Here is a 20,675-nt window from a genome sequence, read left to right as displayed (position 1 = left end):
TACTATAAACACCTCTACACAAATAAACTTGAAAATCTAGAAGAAACGGATAAATTCCTGGACACATACACCCTCCCAAGACTAAATCAGGAAGAAGTTGAATCCCTGAATAGACAAATAACAGGCTCTGAAATTGAGGCAATAATTAATAGCTTACCAACCAAAAAAAGTCCAGGACCAGACGGATTCATAGCTGAATTCTACAAGAGGTACAAGGAGGAGCTGGTACCATTCCTTCTGAAAGTATTCCAATCAACAGAAAAAGAGGGAATCCTCCTTAACTCATTTTATGAGGCCAGCATCATCCTGATACCAAAGACTGGCAGAGATACAACAAAAAAAGGATAATTTTAGACCAATATCCTTGATGAACATCGATGCAAAAATCCTCAATAAAATACTGGCAAACCGAATCCAGCAGTACGTCAGAAAGCTTATCCACCATGATCAAGCGGGCTTCATCCCTGGGATGCAAGGCTGGTTCAACATATGGAAATCAATAAATGTAATCCATCACATAAACAGAACCAAAGACAAAAACCACATGATTATCTCAATAGATGCAGAAAAGGCCTTTGACAAAATTCAGCAGCTCTTCATGCTAAAAACTCTCAATAAACTAGGTATTGATGGGATGTATCTCAAAATAATAAGAGCTATTTATGACAAACCCACAGCCAATATCATAATGAATGTGCAAAAACTGGAAGCATTCCCTTTGAAGACTGGCACAAGAAGGGGATGCCCTCTCTCACCACTCCTATTCAACTGTTGGAAGTTCTGGCCAGGGCAATCAGGCAGGAGAAAGAAATAAAGGGTATTCAAATAGGAAAAGAGGAAGTCAAATTGTCCCTGTTTGAAGATAGCATGATTGTATATTTAGAAAACCCCATTGTCTCAGCCCAAAATCTCCTTAAGCTGATAAGCAACTTCAGCAAAGTCTCAGGATACAAAATCAATGTGCAAAAATCACAAGAATTCTTATACACCAATAATAGACAAACTGAGGGCCAAATCAGGAGTGAACTCCCATTCACAATTGCTTCAAAGAGAATAAAATACCTAGGAATCCAACTTACAAGGGACATGAAGGACCTCTTCAAGGAGAACTACAAACCACTGCTCAAGAAAATAAGAGAGGACACAAACAAACGGAAGAACATTCCATGCTCATGGATAGGAAGAATCAATATCATGAAAATGGCCATACTGCCCAAGGTAATTTATAGATTCAATGCCATCCCGTCAAGCCACCAATGACTTTCTTCACAGAATTGGAAAAAACTACTTTAAAGTTCATATGGAACCAAAAAAGAACCCACATTGCCAAGACAATCCTAAGCAAAAAAAACAAAGCTGGAGGCATCATGTTACCTGACTTCAAACTATATTACAAGGCTACAGTAACCAAAACAGCATGGTACTGGTACCAAAACAGAGACATAGACCAATGGAACAGAACAGAGCCCTCAAAAATAATACCACACATCTACAACCATGATCTAAACCATCATGTTTGACAAACCTGACAAAAACAAGAAATGGGGAAAGGATTCCCTGTTTAATAAATGGTACTGGGAAAACTGGCTAGCCATATGCAGAAAGCTGAAATTGGATCCCTTCCTTACACCTTACACAAAAATTAATTCAAGATGGATTAAAGATTTAAATATTTGACCTAAAACCATGAAAACCCTAGAAGAAAACCTAAGCAATACCATTCAGGACATAGGCATGGGCAAAGACTTCATGTCTAAAACACCAAAAGCAATGGCAACAAAAGCCAAAATTGACAAATGGGATCTAATTAAACTAAAGAGCTTCTGCACAGCAAAAGAAACTACCATCAGAGTGAACAGGCAACCTACAGAATGGGGGAACATTTTTGCAATCTACTCATCTGACAAAGGGCTAATATCCAGAATCTACAAAGAACTCAAACAAATTTACAAGAAAAAAACAAACAACCCCATCAAAAAGTGGGCAAAGGATATGAACAGACACTTCTCAAAAGAAGACATTTATGCAGCCAACAGACACATGAAAAAATGCTCATCAACACTGGCCATCAGAGAAATGCAAATCAAAACCACAATGAGATACCATCTCACATCAGATACAATGGCGATCATTAAAATGACAGGAAACAACAGGTGCTGAAGAGGATGTGGAGAAATAGGAACAATTTTACACTGTTGGTGGGACTGTAAACTACTTCAACCATTGTGGGAGACAGTGTGGCGATTCCTCAAGGATCTAGAACTAGAAATACCATTTGACCCAGCCATCCCATTACTGGGTATATACCCAAAAGATTATAAATCATGCTGCTATAAAGACACATGCACACGTATGTTTATTGCAGCACTATTCACAATAGCAAAGACTTGGAACCAACCCAAATGTCCATCAATGATAGACTGGATTAAGAAAATGTGGCACATATACACCATGGAATACTATGCAGCCATAAAAAAGGATGAGTTCATGTCCTTTGTAGGGACATGGATGAAGCTGGAAACCATCATTCTCAGCAAACTATCACAAGGACAAAGAAACCAAACACTGCATGTTCTCACTCATAGGTGGGAATTGAACAATAAGAACACTTGGACACAGGAAGGGGAACATCACACACCGGGCCCTGTCATGGAGTGGGGGGAGGGGGGAGGGAAAGCAATTAGGAGATATACCTAATGTAAATGATGAGTTAATGGGTGCAGCACAGCAACATGACACATGTATACATATGTAACAAACCTGCACGTTATGCACATGTACCCTAGAACTTAAAGTATAATTTAAAAAAAAAGAAAAAAGAAAAACAAAACAAACAAACAAAATCAATGAATCTAGGAGCTGGTTTTTTGAAAAGATCAACAAAATAGATAAACCCCTAGCCAGACTAATAAAGAAGAAAAGAGAGAACAGTCAAATAGACACTGTAAAAAATGATAAAGGGATATCACCACTGATCCCACAGAAATACAAACTACCATCAAAGCATAATATACACACCTCTACGCAAATAAACTAGAAAATCTAGAAGAAATTGATAAATTCCTGGACACATACACCCTCCCAAGTCTAAACCAGGAAGAAGTCGAATCCCTGAACTGACCAATAACAAGTTCTGAAATTGAGGCAGTAATTTATAGCCTACCAACCAAAAAAAGGTCCAGGACCAGACAGATTCAGAGCTGAATTCTACCAGAGGCACAAGGAGGAGCTGGTACCATTCCTTCTGAAACTATTCCAAACAACAGAAAAAGAGGGACTCCTCCCTAACTCATTTTATGAGGCCAACATCATCCTGATACCAAAATCTGGCAGAGACACAACAACAACAAAAATTTCAGGCCAATATCCCTGATGAACATTGATGTGAAAATTCTCAATAAAATACTAGCAAACCAAATCCAGCAGCACATCAAAAAGCTTATCCACCACGATCAAGTCAGCTTCATCCCTGGGATGCAAGGCTGGTTCAACATACAGAAATCAATAAACGTAATCCATCACATAAAAAGAACCAATGACAAGAACCACATGATTATCTCAATAGCTGCAGAAAAGGCCTTCGGCAAAATTCAACACCCCTTCACGCTAAAAAATCTCAATAAACTAGGTATCAACAGAATGTATCTCAAAATAATAAGAGCTATTTATGACAAACCCACAGCCAATATCATAATGAATGGGCAAAAGCTGGAAGCATTCTCTTTGAAAACTGGCACAAGACAAGGATGCCCTCTCTCACCACTCCTATTTAACATAATATTGGAAGTTCTGGCCAGGGCAATCAGGCAAGAGAAAGAAATAAAGGGTATTCAAATAGGAAGAGAGGAAGTCAAATTGTCTCTGTTTGCAGATGACATGATTGTATATTTAGAAAACCCCATTGTCTCAACCCAAAATCTCCTTAAGCTGATAAGCAACTCCAGCAAAGTCTCAGGGTACAAAATCAATGTGCAAAAATCACAAGCATGCCTATACACCAATAACAGACAAGCAGAGCCAAATCATGAGTGAACTCCCATTCACAATTGCTTCAAAGAGAATAAAATACCTAGGAATCCAGCTTACAAGAGATATGAAGGACCTCTTCAAGGACAACTACAAACCACTGCTCAAGGAAATAAGAGAGGACAGAAACTGAAAAACATTCCATGCTCATAGATAGGAAGAATCAATATCGTGAAAATGGCCATACTGCCCAAAGGGATTTATAGATTCAGTGCTATCCCCATCAAGCTACCATTGACTTTCTTCACAGAATCAGAAAAAAGCTACTTTAAACTTCATATAGAACCAAAAAAGAGCCCATACAGCCAAGACAATCCTAAGGAAAAAGAACAAAGCTGGAGGGATCATGCTACTGGACTTCAAACTATACCACAAGGCTACAGTAACCAAAACAGCATGGTACTGGTACCAAAACATATATATATATATATACACACACACCAATGGAACAGAACAGAGGCCTCAGAAATAACACCACACATCTACAACTATCTGCTCTTTGACAAACCTGACAAAAACAAGAAATGGGGAAAGGATTCCCTATTTCATAAATGGTGTTGGAAAAACTGGCTAGCCATATGCAGAAAACTGAAACTGGACCCCTTCCTTACACCTTATACAAAAATTAACTCAAGATGGATTAAAGACTTAAACGTAAGATCTAAAGCCATAAAAATCCTAGAAGAAAACCTAGGCAATACCATTCAGGACACAGGCATGGGCAAGGACTTCATGACTAAAACACCAAAAGCAATGGCAACAAAAGCCAAAATTGACAAATGGGATCTAATTAAACTAAAGAGCTTCTGCACAGCAAAAGAAACTGTCATCAGTATGAACAGGCAACCTAAAGAATGGGGGAAAATTTTTGCAATCTATTCATCTGACAAAGGGCTAATATCCAGAGTCTACAAAGAACTTAAACAAATTTAGAAGAAAAAAAACAGACGACCCCACCAAAAAGTGGGCAAAGGATATGAACAGGCACTTCTCAAAAGAAGACACTTATGCAGCCAACAAACATGAAAAAAAGCTCATCATCACTGGTCATTAGAGAAATGCAAATCAAATTCACGATGAGATACCCTCTCACACTAGCTAGAATGGCGATCATTAAAATGTCAGGAAACAACAGATGCTGGAGAGGATGTGGAGAAAAAGGAACGCTTTTACACTGTTGGTGGGAGTGTAAATTAGTTTAACCATTGTGGAAGACAGTGTGGTGATTCCTCAAGGATTTAGAACTATAAATACCATTTGACCCAGCAATCCCATTAATGGGTATATACCAAAAGGATTACAAATCATGCTACTATAAAGGCACATGTGCACGTATGTTTATTGCAGCACTATTCACAATAGCAAAGACTTGGAACCAACTCAAATGTCCATCAATGACAGACCGGATAAAGAAAATGTGGCACATATACACTATGGAATATTATGCAGCCATAAAAAAGGATGAGTTCATGTTCTTTACAGGGACATGGATGAAGCTGAAAACTATCATCCTCAGCAAACTAACACAAGAACAGAAAACCAAACACCGCATGTTCTCACTCATAAGTGGGAGTTCAACAATGAGAACACCGGGACACAGGGAGGGGAACATCACACACCAGGGCCTGTCAGGGGGTGGGGGGCTACGGGAGGGATGGCATTAGGAGAAATACCTAATGTAGGTGACAGGTTGATAAGTGCAGCAAACCACCATGACATGTGTACACCTATGTAACAAAGCTGCACATTCTGCACATATACCCCAGAACTTAAAGTATAATTTAAAAAAAAGAAAAAAAGAAGAAAAATACATTCCTAGAGAAACAAAAAGTGAGAGCATGCCTTGTTGGCAGATCCACCATATAAGAAACACTAAAGGAAGTTCTTCAAACTGAAAATAACTGATCACAGATGGTAATTCAAAACCACACACAAAAAGCAAAGAGCAACAATAAAAATAATTATGTAATTATAAAAGACAGTATAGCTGCATCTCTTTTCCATCTGAACTGATTTTAAAATCAATTATATAATATTACATAAGATGATACAAATATAATTGTACTATTGGTCCTATAACAGATAAAATACAATATATTTACCAATAAATGCACAAAGAACGTGGGTGAGAGCAAAGCTTTATTGGACTAAGGAAATGAAAAGAGACTAACTCAAAGCCAAAGTAACAATGAAGACACCCAGAAATGGGAGGGCGAGGGAAGGCTAACATAACAAAAATCTATATAGTTGCCCTCATTTTTCCTCTCAGGTTTTTAAAAAGACACACAATTGTATAAAGTTATAATAGCAACAATGCATTGTTTTGTAGTATACAGAAAATCCAAAATACTCCAAAATCCGAAACTTCTTGAGCACTGACATGACATTCAAAGGAAATGCTCGTTAAAACATTTCAGATTTCAGATTTTCATATGTATTTTGAAAAGCGCAACTAGTAAGTAAAATTCAAATATTCCATAATCAGAAAAAAATCCAAAATCTGAAATATTTCTGGTCCCAAGCATTCTGGATAAGGGATTCTCAACCTGCAATATGTATAACAGTAATAGAAAAAAATGGAGGAAAAGGGAATAGAACTACGTAACAGTAACAGTTCCATATATCATCAGAATTAAGTTAGTATAAACCTGAAGTAGATTCTGGTAAGTTAGATGCATGTAGCAAACACCAATAATTCACAAAATGGAGGGATGAAAATCACAAAAAAATTTTTTAATGTTTTATTAGATAATATACACTTAATGCAAAAGGAAACAGTAAAGGAGGAATAGAGGAACAAAAAGGCATAAGTCATATAGGAAAAAGTGAAATGGCAGATATAAATCCAACTACAGTCATGTGACACATAATAATGTTTTGGTCAATGATGGACCAGCACACATGATGGTGGGCCCATAAGATTATAATATCATATTTTTACTGTGCCTTTTCTATATTTAGATATGTTTATATACACAAATACTATTGTATTACTATTGCCTATGTATTCAGTACAGTAACATGCTGTACAGGTTTATAGCCTAGGCACAACAGGCTATTCCATATAGCCTAGGTGTTAGGAGATTAAACCATCTAGGTTTCCAGAAGTACACTGTATGATGTTCACACAAAGAAACTGCCGAATGGCACATTTCTCAGAATATATTTTCATCATTAAGAGACACATGACTGTATATCAATAATATTAAATGTAAACTGATAAAGCAATTTAATCACAAAAACTGAAAAACTAAGTAAATAAGCAAGGTTCAACTATATGCTGTCTGTAAGGGACACACTTTAGTTTCAAAGTCAAATAGAATGAAACTAAAAAGATAAAAAATATATCATGCAAAGAGCAACATAAGAAAGCTGAAGTGGTTATGATAATATCAGAGAAAACAGACTTTTTAAAAATGTTACTAGAGAGAAAGGAGGACATTTTACAGTGGTAAAGGGTCAAGGCCATCAGAAATGCGTAAGAATATACGTATATATGAACTCAGTAACAAAGCACTAAGTAAATGAACCAAAAAGTGACAGAAATGAAGGGAAAATGATAAAATTCAATGCTCATATTCAGACTTCAATACCGCACTTACAATAATGTTACCATAATAAGGCAGAATATAACAGGTAAATAGAAGACTTAAACAACATTATAAACCAATCAGGCCTAGAAGACATCTATAGATCACTTCATCAAACAAAGTAGAATACATATTTTTTTCAAGTGCACATGAAACATTCTCTAGAATAGACACTACACTGGGCAATACAACAAAATTAAGAAATTTTTTTAAGCTGTAAAAATATAAAGTATGTTTTCCAACCATAATAATAAAATTAAATTAGAAATGAATAACAGAAAAAAAGGGGAAACTAACAAATATGTGGAAATAAAAAATATAGTCCAAAATAACCAATGGGACAAAGAAGAAATCAAAAGGAAAACTGGAAAATACTTTGAGATTACTTAAAATGAACATACAACATACCTAAACTTATGAGATGCCGCTAAAGCAGTGCTTAGAAGAAAATTGATGCAGGTAAGTACCTATCTTTAAAAAGAAAAAAAATCTCAAATCAACAACCTAACTTCTTAAGACACTAAAAAAGAAAGGCAAACAAAATCTAAAGCAAGCAGAAGGAAGAAGAAATAAAAATATAAAGGATTGGAGCAAAAATTATAATAATAAAGACTAGAAAAAATAGTAGAAAATATCAATGAAACTAAGAGTTGATTTCTGAAAAGATAAACAAAACTGAGAAAACTTTAGCCAAACTAAGAAAAAAAGAAGTCTCAAATATACAATTATAAATGAAAGAAGAGACACAACAAGAAATACAAAGAATCATAAGTGACTACTGTGAACAATTATATGCCAACAAATTGGATAACCTAGAGGAAAAGAACAATTCCTAGAAATATACAACCTACAAAGATTGAATCATGAAAAAAAAATTTTTTAAAGCCTGAAGAGACCAAAGCAAGTAAAGAGATTAAATCAGCAATAAAAATAAATCTGTCCCAGCACTTTGGGAGGCCGAAGAGGGCAGATCACGAGGTCAGGAGATTGCGACCATCCTGGCTAACACGGTGAAACCCTGTCTCTACTAAAAATACAAAAAATTAGCCGGGCATGGTGGCAGGCGCCTGTAGTCCCAGCTACTTGGGAGGCTGAGGCAGAAGAATGGCGTGAACCCAGGAGGCGGAGCTTGCAGTGAGCCAAGATCGCGCCACTGCACTCCAGCCTGGGTGACAGAGCGAGACTCCATCTCAATTTAAAAAAAAATTAAAATAAATAAATAAATAAATAAATCTGGCCGGGTGCAGTGGCTCATGCCTATAACCCCAGCACTTTGGAAGGCTGAGGCAGGTGGATCACCTGAGCTCAGGAGTTCAGGACTAGCCTGGGCAACATGCCCATCTCTACCAAAAATACAAAAATTAGCTGAGCATAGTAGCATGCACTTGTAGTCTCAGCTACTTGGGAGGCTGAGGTAGGGGAATAGTTTGAACCCAAGAGACAGATATTGCAGTGAGCCTTGATGGCACCACTGCACTCCAGCCTGAGGGACAGAAGCAGACCCTGTCTCAAAGATTAAATAAATAAATAGTGTATTCCTGATAGTTAAGATTTAAAAAAAAAATCTTACATCAAAAAAAAGCTCAAGACCAGATGGCTTCATGGGTGAATTCTACTAAGCATTTAAAGAACTACCACCAATCCTCAAATTCTTCCAAAAAATTGAAAAGAAGGGAAGACTTCCAAATTCATTTTAGTGGTCAGCATTATCATGATACCAGAGCAAGACAATGTTTTCTACAAATTTTCTACAAGGAAACTACATGCCAATATTCTTCCTAAATACAAATTCAAAAACTTGCAAAAAAAAAAATACTAGCAAACAAAATTGGATAACATGTTAAAAGGATCATACACCATAATCAAGTAGCATTTATCCCTGAGATGCAAGGATGGTTCAACATATACAAATCAATCCATGTGAAAGGCCATGTTAACAGAATGAAGGATAAAAATCATATGATAATCTCAACACATGTAGAAAATGCATTCGGCAAACTTCAACGTCCTTTCATAATAAACATAAAAAAGCTCTAAAGAAACTAGGTATAGAAGGTATGTACCTCAACACAATAAAGGCTATATATGACAAGCCCACAGTTAACATCATACTCAGTGGTGAAAAGCTCCAACAAAAAATGGTTAGAAGTAATAAATTCAGTAAATTTTAGGATACAAAATCAACATACAAAGATCAGTAGCATTTCTATACACTGACAGAATGGAAATCAATAAAATCAATAAAACAATCCCATTTATAATAGCATAAGAAAAAAGATGCTATATGTTCACCGAAAACTATAAAACACTGATGAAAGAAATTGAAGAAGACACAAATAAATGGAAAGATATCCCATGTTTACAGATCAGAAGAATTAATAATGTTAATGTTCATACTACCCAAAGCAATCTACAGATTCAGTGTAATCCCTATCAAAATTCCAAGAGCATTTTTACAGAAATAGAAAAAAAATCCTAAAATTCATATGGAACCACAATACACCCTTTAGACAAAGCAATCTTGAGCAAAAAGAACAAAGTTGGAGGCATCACACTACCTGATTTCAAAATACTACAAAACAACAGTAATCAAAACAGAATGGTAGTGCCATAAAAAGCAGACATAGAGACCAATGGAACAGAATAGACAGCCCAGAAATAAATCCATTCATTTACAGTCAATTGACCTTTGACAAAGGTGTCAAGAAGATGCAGTGGAGAAAGGACGATCTCTGCAAATGATAACGGGAACACTGCCTATGGAGAAGAATGAGATTGGACCCTTATTTCAACATACACAAAAATCAACTCTTAATGGATTAAAGACTTAAATATAAGACCTGAAACGGTAAAACTGCTAGAAGAAAATGGAGAGGAAATGCTTCTTGACATTGACCAGGGTAGTGATTGTTTTGGATATAATTCCAAAAGCATAGGCTTCAAAAGAGAAAATAGAGAAATGGGGTTGGATCAAAGTAAAAAACTTCTGCATAACAAAGAAAAGTGTGAAGAGAAAATCTACAAAATGGGAAAAAATTTGTAAACCACACAGCTGATAAGGGCTTAATATTCAAAATATACAAGGAATTCAATAGGAAGAAAACAAATAACCCAATTTAAAAATGGGCAAAGAGCCTGAATAGACATTTCTCAAAAGAAGTCATACAACTGGCCAACAGGTATGTTAAAAAACACTCGACATTGGTAATCATTAGGGCAACATTGCTAATTATTAAAGAAATGCAAAGTAAAAACCACCTCACACCTGTTGGAATGGCTATTACAAGAAAGACGAAAGATAAATGTTGGTGAGGATATGGAGAAAAGGAACCCCTTGTACACCATTGGTGGGAATGTAAATTAGTATAGCCATTATGGGAAACAGTATAAAAGTGTCTTTAAAAATTTAAAACAGAACTACTATATAATCCAGCAATCCCACTTCTGGATATACATCCAAAGGAAATGAAATCAGTATGTCAAAAAGATATCTGCATTCCCATATGCTCTGAATTATTTACAATAGCCAAGATATGGAATCAACCTAAGTGTCCATCAGTGGCTGAATGGATAGCAAACTTGTGGTATATAGATATACAATGAAATACTATTCAGCCTTAAAAACAAAGAAATCCTGCCATTTGTGACCACATGGATGACCCTAGAGGTTCATTATGCTAAGTGAGATAAGCCAGGCACAGTAAGACAAACACTGATCTCGTTTATATGTGGAATCTAAAAAAGTTGAGCTCATAGAAGCAGAGAGTAGAATGGTGGTTACCTGGAGCTGATAGGGCAGGGTGAGGTGAGAGAAAGTTTCAGTTAGACAGAAAGAATAAGTTTTGGGGACAATAGTTAATAATAATGTACTGTATGTTTGAAAATTACTAAGAGGGTAGATCTTAAATGTTCTCACCACAAAAAAAAAAATGGCAAGCATATGAGGTGCTGGATATGTTAATTAGCTTGATTTAATCATTTTACAATTTATACATATATTAAAATATCACATTGTACACTGTAAACAATACAATTTTTTATTTGGTAGATTATACCTTAATAAAACTGGTGGGGGTATAAAGCCAGGCAGAGTTCCTACTGCCAGAAAGAGAGAGGGAGAGAGAGAGAAAGAAAGAAATTAACAAAACAGCCAGGCAGAGTAGCTCACACCTGTAATTCCAACACTTTGGAAGGCTGAGGTGGGAAGATCTTGAGCCCAGGAGGTCAAGGCTGCAGTGAGCCGTGATTGCACCACTGCATTCCAGCCTGGGCAACAAAGCAAGACCCTGTATCCAATTAACAAAAAAAAAAAAAAAAAAAGGAAGAAAAGAAATTACTGAAATAAAGAAAATAACAATAGTCGGCCAGGCGCGGTGGCTCACGCCTGTAATCCCAGCACTTTGGGAGGCTGAGGAGGGTGAATCACGAGGTCAGGAGATGGAGATCATCCTGGCTAATACGGTGAAACCCCGTCTGTACTAAAAATACAAAAAAATTAGCCAGGCGTGGTGGCGGGCACCTGTAGTCCCAGGTACTCGCGAGGCTGAGGCAGGAATATAGCGTGAACCCGGGAGGCAGCGCTTGCAGTGAGCCGAGATCACGCCACTGCACTCCAGCCTGGGTGACAGAGCAAGACTTCGTCTCAAAAAAAAAAAGAAAATAACAATAGTCAACACAACCAAGTAACCAAGTTAGTTTCTGAAAAGATCAACTAAATTGACAAGTCTGTAGCTAGATTGATCTAGAAAAAAAGACTCAATTAATAGAATCAGAAATGAAATAATGTAGTAACGCAATCCTTACATACTGCATTAGTAGTAATGTGACCTTACTGAAATGAAATAGATTATAAAAATACACTATAAACAACTGTATGCCAATAAATTAAATATCTTGGATGAAATGAACAAATTCCTAGAAAACACAAACTAGCAAAACTGTCTCATGAAAAATAGACTATCTGTATAGATCTATAACAACAAAGAAATTGATTAGCAATTTTAATACTGCCCATAAAGAAGTAATTTTAAAACTTCCCATAAAACTTCTCTACCAGATGGCTTTACTGGTAAATTTTTACCAAACCTTTAAAGAAGAATCAATGCCAATTCCATACAAGCTGTTTTGAAATACAGAAGAGGAGGAAACATTTTCTAACTCATTCTATGAGGCCAGTCTCACTCTGATATTAAAAACAGACAACACATTACAAGAAAAGAAAATTACAGACGCTCCTAGAAATACACAAAATCCTTCAAAAAAAAAAAAAACTAGAAAGCCAAATCCAGCAACATAAAAAATAATTACATACCATGACCAAGTGGGATTTATCTAAAAATGCAAAGTTGGCTTAGCATACGAAAGTCAATTAATGTAATATACTATATCTATAAAATAAAGAAAAACTACATGATCATCTCAATAGACACAGAAAAAGCATTTGACAAAATCCAACACCCTTTTTGATAAATACACTCTTCAAAGTAGGAATAAAAGGGAATTTCTTCAGTGTCATAAAGGTTTTCTATAAAAAACCAACAGCTAACATCATACTTGATGGTAAAAGATGAAATGCTTTCCCCCTAAAATCAGGAACAAGATAAGGATGCCCCTTCTGGACCCTTCTATTCAACACTGTACTAGAAGTTCTAGCCAGGGTAGTTAGGCAAGAAAATAAAATAAAAGGCATCCAGATTGGAAAGGAAAAAGTAAAAACTATCTCTATTCACAGATGACATGATCTTTGATATAGAAAATCCACCAGCCCAGGTGACAGATATAGAAAATCCTAAGGCATTCACTAAAAACTTTTAGACTTAATAAGTTCAGCAAGGTTGCAGGATACAAGATCGATATACAAAAATCATTGTATTTTTATACACTTGCGATGGAGAATCTGAAAATAAAAATAAGAAGACAATTCTATTTACAGTTGCATTCAAAATAATAAAATACTTAAGAATAAAATTAACACAAGAAGACCTAACTTATACTCTGAAAACAACAAAATATTGTTGAAAGAAATTAAAGATCTAATAAACGAAACTACACCTTGTGTTCATGGATCAGAAAACTTAATATTGTTAAGACAGCCATATTCCCCAAATTGATCTACCAGCTCAGCATAGTCTCTATCAGAATCCCAGGTGGTTTCTTTGTAGAAATTGACAAGCTGATCCTAAAATTTATATGAAAATTCAAAAGTCTCAGAATAGCCAAACAATCTTGAAAAAATGAAAACAAAGCAGGAGGACTTTCACTTTTCCATTTCAAAAGCTACTACAAAGCAATAGTAATTATGCCAGTGTGGTACTGACATAAGGATAGACATACAGATCAATGAAATAGAATTAAGAGTCTAGAAGAAGCCCATGTGTCTATGATCTATTGATTTTTGATAGAGGTGCCAAGACCATTCAAATGGTGGGGGGAGGGGAGAAATAGTCTTTTCAACAAATGTTACTAAGATAACTAGATGGACACATGCAAAAGAATGAATTTGGACCCTTAGTTCACACCATGTGAAAAAAAATGAACTAAAAATGCATCAAAGACCTAATGGAGGGTTTGGTGGTGATAAAGGGTACAGTGATTCTTTTCAAAGTGATGAAAATGTTCTAAAATTGATTGTGGTGATCATTACACAACTCTACGAACGTCTAAGCACTATTAAATTGTATACTTTAAGTGGATAAACTATATGGCATGTTAATTATTCTCAATAAAGCTGTTACAAAAAATAGCAACACAAAAATATGTAGAATACAGCTAAAGCACTGTGTAGGGGAAAATACATACCTTAAATGCTTAGAAAAGAAGAATGGGCTAAAACCAATGACCTAAGCACCTACATTAAAATACGAAGAGAAAAATTAAACATATATTATTTAGAAGGAAAGAAATAATAAAGAGAAGAAATCAATGAAATAGAAAACTAGTTCATTAATAGAGAAAAATCAATGAAATTAATACTCCTTCTTTGGAAAGATAAACATAAATGATAAACTTCTGGCTAGACTGATGAAGAGAATAGAGAAATGCTACAAATTACCAATAACAAGAATGCAAAAAGGAATATAACTACAAAGTAAGAACAAATTTGCCTACAAATTTGACAACTTAGATGAAATAGGCAAATCCTAGCAAAACACAAATTACCAAAATGACCTAAGAAATCAGAAATCCTGGCTGGGCGCGGTGGCTCACGCCTGAAATCCCAGCACTTTGGGAGGCTGAGGTGGGTGAATTATGAGGTCAGGAGTTCGAGACCAGCCTGACCAACATGGTGAAACCCTGTCTCTACTAAAAATACAAAAAATTTGCTGGGCATAGTGGTGGGCACCTGTAATCCCAGCTACTCAGGAGGCTGAGGCAGGAGAATTGCTTGACTCAGGAGATGGAGGTTGCAGCAAGCTGAGATCACACCAGTGTGCTCCAGTCTGGGCAACAGAGTGAGACTCTGTCTCAAAAAAAAAAAAAAATATATATATATATATATATTTATATATATATTTATATATATATATATTTATATATTTATATATATTTATATATTTATATATATTTATATATTTATATATATATTTATATATTTATATATATTTATATATTTATATATATATATTTATATATTTATATATATATATATGCAATCTAATAATGTATGTTTAAAAATACATCATGACCTTGCACCACGAGTGCAGCCTGGGTGACAGAGTTAGACCATGTCTCAACAAAAAACAAAACCACCATGACCTACTATCCAGGAATTATTTTTTAAAGCAATGTATTAGCCAGTTTAACAAACTAAAAAATTAAAGTGATATGACCATCTCAATAGCTGCAGAAAAAGCATTTGATAAAATTTTATACCCATTCATGATACAAACTCTAAGTAAACTTAGGCCAGGCATGGTGGCTCATGCCTGTAATCCCAGCACTTTCGGAAGCCGACGTGGGCAGGTCACCTGAGGTCAGGAGTTTGAGACCAGTCTGGCCAACATGTCAAAACCCTATCTCTATTAAAAATACAAAAAAAATTAGCCAGGCATAGTGGCAGGCACCTGTAATACCAGCTACTCGGGAGGCTGAGGCAGGAGAATTGCTTGAACCTGGGAGGCAGAAGTTGCAGTGAGCCGAAATCACGCCACTGCACACCAGCCTGGGCGACAGAGCAAGACTCAGTCTTGGGGGAAACACACACACACACACACACATACACACACACACACAACTTTAAGTAAACTTGTAAGAAAAGGGAATGTTTTCAACTTGACAAAATGCTTCTACAAGCCCGGCCAACATGGTGAAACCCCATTTCTACAAAAAAATGCAAAAATTAGCCAGGCATGGTGGCACACTCCTGTATTCCCAGCTACTCAGGAGGCTGAAGTGGGAGAATCCTTTGAACCCAGGAGGCGAAGGCTGCAGTGAGCCAAGACTGCGCCACTGCACTCCAGCCTGGGGGACAGAGCGAGACCCCATCTCAAAAAAAAAAAAAAAAAAAGCTTCTACAAAAAACCTGCAGCTAATATCATATTCAAAGATGAAACACTGAGTCCTATTTCCTTATGGCTATATATGAGGCAAAAAATATCCACTCTCACCACTTTTATTCAATACTGATATTTGAAGTACTAGGCAGAAGAAAAAGGCGTTCTGAGAAGAGTAAAAGAGAAGAAGTAAAACTATCTTTATACATTTAGGTCATAATTGCATATGTAGAAAATCCTTTTAAAATCTACAAAAACCTACTAGGACTAAAACATTGAATTTAAACAATGTTACAGAATAAAAGGTCACAAAATTCTATTCTACTTTTGTGTATAGGCTATCAAAACCTGGAACATAAAATTCAAGAATAAAATATCATTTTTACAATGGCATTGTAAAGACTCATGAGATATTCTATAAGAGCCATAAAAAACCCCATGAGATAATATGGGATACATTTAACAAAATATATTTAATACCTATACACTGAAAAGTACAAAACATTGTTGAGAGAAATAAAAGACCTGCCCAAATAAATAAATGAGTGGATACACCATGTTTATGGATTGGAAGACTCAATATTGTTAAAATCTCAACTCTTCCCATACTGATATGTATATTCAAAATAACGCTAATCAAACCCCAAGTAGGTTTTTTTCCTGTAGAAAATGATATGCTCATTCTAAATTTATGTGGAAATGCAGAGGACCCATAGTAGCCAAACATTTGAGGAAAGAACACATTTGGAGGATTTAACTAACTCATTTCAAGATCTACCATAAAGATATATTAATCAAGTCACTGGGTTACTGGCTAAGGATAGATGTATACCCAGAAGAGAGTATAGAAACAGATCCACACATTTATGATCATTTGATTTTTGTGAAAAATTTGTAGATAATTCAATGATGAAATAAGTCTTTTCCATAAGTGGTGCTGGATACCTTCATATCCGTATGAGAAAAAATGAACCTTGACCCTTATCTTACATCATACACAAGTATTAATTCAATTGTAGCATAGATCTAAATATAAAATCTAAAAATATAAAATTCCTAAAAGAAAGTCTATGCACCTTGGTGCACGCAAAGATTTATCAGGACATAGAAGTACAAAGTATAAAAAGAAAATTGGTAAACTGGACTTCATCAAAAATGTAAAACTTCTGCTCTTAGAATGATTTTATTAAGAAAACAGAAAGGCAAGCCAATGACTGGGAGAAAATATCCAAAATCTAAAGTGTTCAAAAAATATCTACAATTTAATAACAAGAAGATAAACATGCCAATAAAAAGATGGGCAATAGATTTGAACAGCTACTTCACAAAAGAAGATAGACTCATGACCAGTAAGCATGTGAAAAGCTGTTCAACATCATTTGTCGTGAGGAAAAGGTAAACTAAAATATGAATGTGATAACCTTACTCATCTATTAACAATACCAAGTGTGGGAGAAGATTTAGAGCAACTATCACACAGTGCAAGTGGGAGTGTAAACTGATACAACCACTTTGTTTTTTGTTTCCATCTCCTCCAGCATTTATCCTTTGTGTTACAAATAATGCAATTAGACTCTTTTAGTTATTTTTAAATGTACAATAAATTACTGTTGACTATAGTCACCCTGTTGTACTATCAAATACTAGATATTATTTATTCAATTTGTCAGGTTTTTACAAAGTTAAGCATACTTACCATATAATCCAGCAATTCCACTCCTAGTTATTTATCCAAGAAAAATGAAAACTTACATGAATGCAAAGATTTGAACACAATGTTCACAGAAATCATATTCCTCATGGCCAAAAACTAGAAACAACCTGTTATGGACAAAACTGTGTCCCCTCCAAATTCATACGTTGAACCCTAACCCCCTAGTGTGACTATATTTGGAGATAGGACCTTTAAAGAGGTAATCAAGGTTAAATGGGGTTATAAGGATAGGATCCTAATCCAACATGACTGGTGTCCTTATAAGAATAGGGAGAGACACCAAGGATGTGCATGCACAGAAGAAAGGCCATGTGAGAATGTAGCAAGAAGGCAGACATTTGCAGACCAAGGAGAGAAGCCCCAGAAGAAACCAAACCTTCCGGCACTGTGATCTTAGACTTCCAGTCTCCAGAACTGTGAGAAAATCATTCAGAGGGAAATAAACAAATCCACAGTTACAGAGGAAGATCTTAACATGTCTTTCAGTATTTGAGAGATCAAGAATACAAATATAGTAAGGATTTATAAGACTTGACTGACACTATCAACAAGCCTAATCTGTAAATATATGTAACATACATATATGCGTCCACCAAGAAGTGAGCACAGATGTTTTTCAAGGTCATGTAGAATATTATCAAATATTGATTACATAATCTGCCACTAAGCAATTCTTAGCAGATAACAAAGAATTAATTATCATAAGCCATTTTATCTGATCACAATATTAGAAACATTAGACAATAAGATATTAGACACAACAAAGTAAAAATAGACTAATAACCTCAAGTCCCCCGCACATTGGAAAGTTTTTTAAAACTTCAGGTCAAGTGTGGTGGCTCATGCCTCCAATCCTAGCACTTTGGGAGGTTGAGGTGGGAGGATCACTTGAGGCCAGGAGATCAAGACCAGCTTGGGCAATATAGTAAGACTCCATTGCTACAAAAAAATTAAAAATTAGCTGGGTGTGGTGACTCACACTTGTAGTGTTAGCCACTTGGAGGCTGAGACAGATGGATCACCTGTGCCCAGGAATTGGAGGCTGCGGTGAGCTATGATTGTACCACTGCACTCCAGCCTAGGAACAGAGTGAGACTCTGTCTCAAACAAACAGACAAACTTTAGTAATTAAAAATAAATCATAATGAAATGAGATGATATTAAAAACTGAATGGCAATGAAAGGATTATCTCAAAACTTGTGGGCTGCAGGTGGCTGCACCCAAAAAAATAGAAATTTCCAGTCTTCAATGCATAGAAAAGAAATAAAATCATGAAATGTGATACATTTATTCTAAAATTCATCTGAGACAGGTTAATAAGGACCAAGTACAGTCCAGATAATTTGAGGGAACATTAATTCTGCCAGATATCAAGACTCAACATAAAATTATAATAGCTACAAGAGTGTATTATTGACAAGGGGATAAATTGACCAATGGAGCAGAATGTATGGGAACTTATTTTTATGACAAAGTAGACTTGACTTATATTTCAGAGAAGAAAGGACAACGGATATCTATTCACAAAAATAAAAATTATATGTCTACTTCGAACTGCACAAAATCAATCTCAAGTAGGTTAAAGTCCTAAATGTAAATGGCAAAATTTCACATACTTTCAAACATTTAGAAGAACTTTTAAATGAAAATATAGGAAAATATCTCTCTGGCCTTGGGATTGTACAGGATTTCTTAAAGAAGACATAAAATATAAACTATATAGGAAAATATTGATAATAATTCTGAGTATATCAGAACTGAACATGTCTGTTTATACTGCAAGGAAGGTGAAAAGACAAGCCACAGACAAGGACAAGATAATTGTAATATCTTTAAAAGGATTATTATCAAGAATACATAGAGAATTCCGTTAAAAATCAATATGAAGGCAGGGTGTGGTGGCTCAGGCCTGTGATCCCAGCACTTTGGGAGGCCGAGGTGGGTGGATCATGAGGTCAAGAGATCGAGAACAGCCTGGCCAACATGGTGAAACCCCATCTCTACTAAATACAAAAAAAAAACTAGCTGGCCAGGGTGGTGGGCACCTGTAGTCCCAGCTACTTGGGAGGTTGAGGCAGGAGAATCACTTGAATCTGGAAAGCGGAGGTTGCAGTGAGCCAAGATCACGCCACTGCACTCCAGCCTGGCGACAGAGAGAGACTCCATCTCAAAAAAATATATATATATGAAAAAGATAAGCTATGCAATAGAAAAATGGCCAAAGTTTACAAAAATTTCATTCAAGAGAAATTCAAGAAAACGTTCATAGAGGAAGAATCCTAAATGGCAAAGAAACATGAAAAGGTCCTCAATTTCACTTGCAATCAAGGAAGCACAAGACAAAAAGTATGGAAAAAATTGTCTGACAATATCAAGTATTGATTCACATTTGAGAAAATAACTCATGATTTCTTATGGCAGAATGACACTTTACAGAGCAATTTGACAAAAACTTAGAAGAGCTGAAATTGCACATATCTTGGATCTACTCCAGGCATATAGCTTTTTAAAATTCACTTCCAGGCATAAATATAGGGAAACATGTAGTCAAGGAGAAATGTAAAAGGTTTGTTGCAGTGTTTTATCACAGAAAAAAGTGAAAAAAAATTAACTTTCCTTCAATATGGGAATGAATTTTAAAAAGGGAATATTTATACAATGAATATATGCAACTGTTTGAGGAAAGCAGTACACTATATATATATCAAAATAGATGTGTCAAAATTATAATATTGAGCAAAGAGGGCAAGTTGCAAATGAATATCTCCAACTGTGTTTGTTTTCACTTAAATAAAAACCAAAACATACCAAATAACATTATACATTATTTGTGGGTGTAAGATTGTAGAAAA

General features: G+C 35.6%; 1 protein-coding gene across 3 annotated transcripts in view; it reads right to left on the bottom strand.

Moving 5' to 3' along the window:
* The window catches only part of TSGA10 (testis specific 10), a 151,615-nt gene that overhangs the window by 52,904 nt on the left and 78,036 nt on the right, over window positions 1-20,675 (bottom strand). The window lies entirely within an intron of this gene.

The sequence above is a fragment of the Pan paniscus genome, chromosome 12 (assembly GCF_029289425.2).
Source record: "Pan paniscus chromosome 12, NHGRI_mPanPan1-v2.0_pri, whole genome shotgun sequence".
NCBI lineage: Eukaryota > Metazoa > Chordata > Mammalia > Primates > Hominidae > Pan > Pan paniscus.
This window is presented reverse-complemented; position numbering and strand designations above follow the sequence as displayed.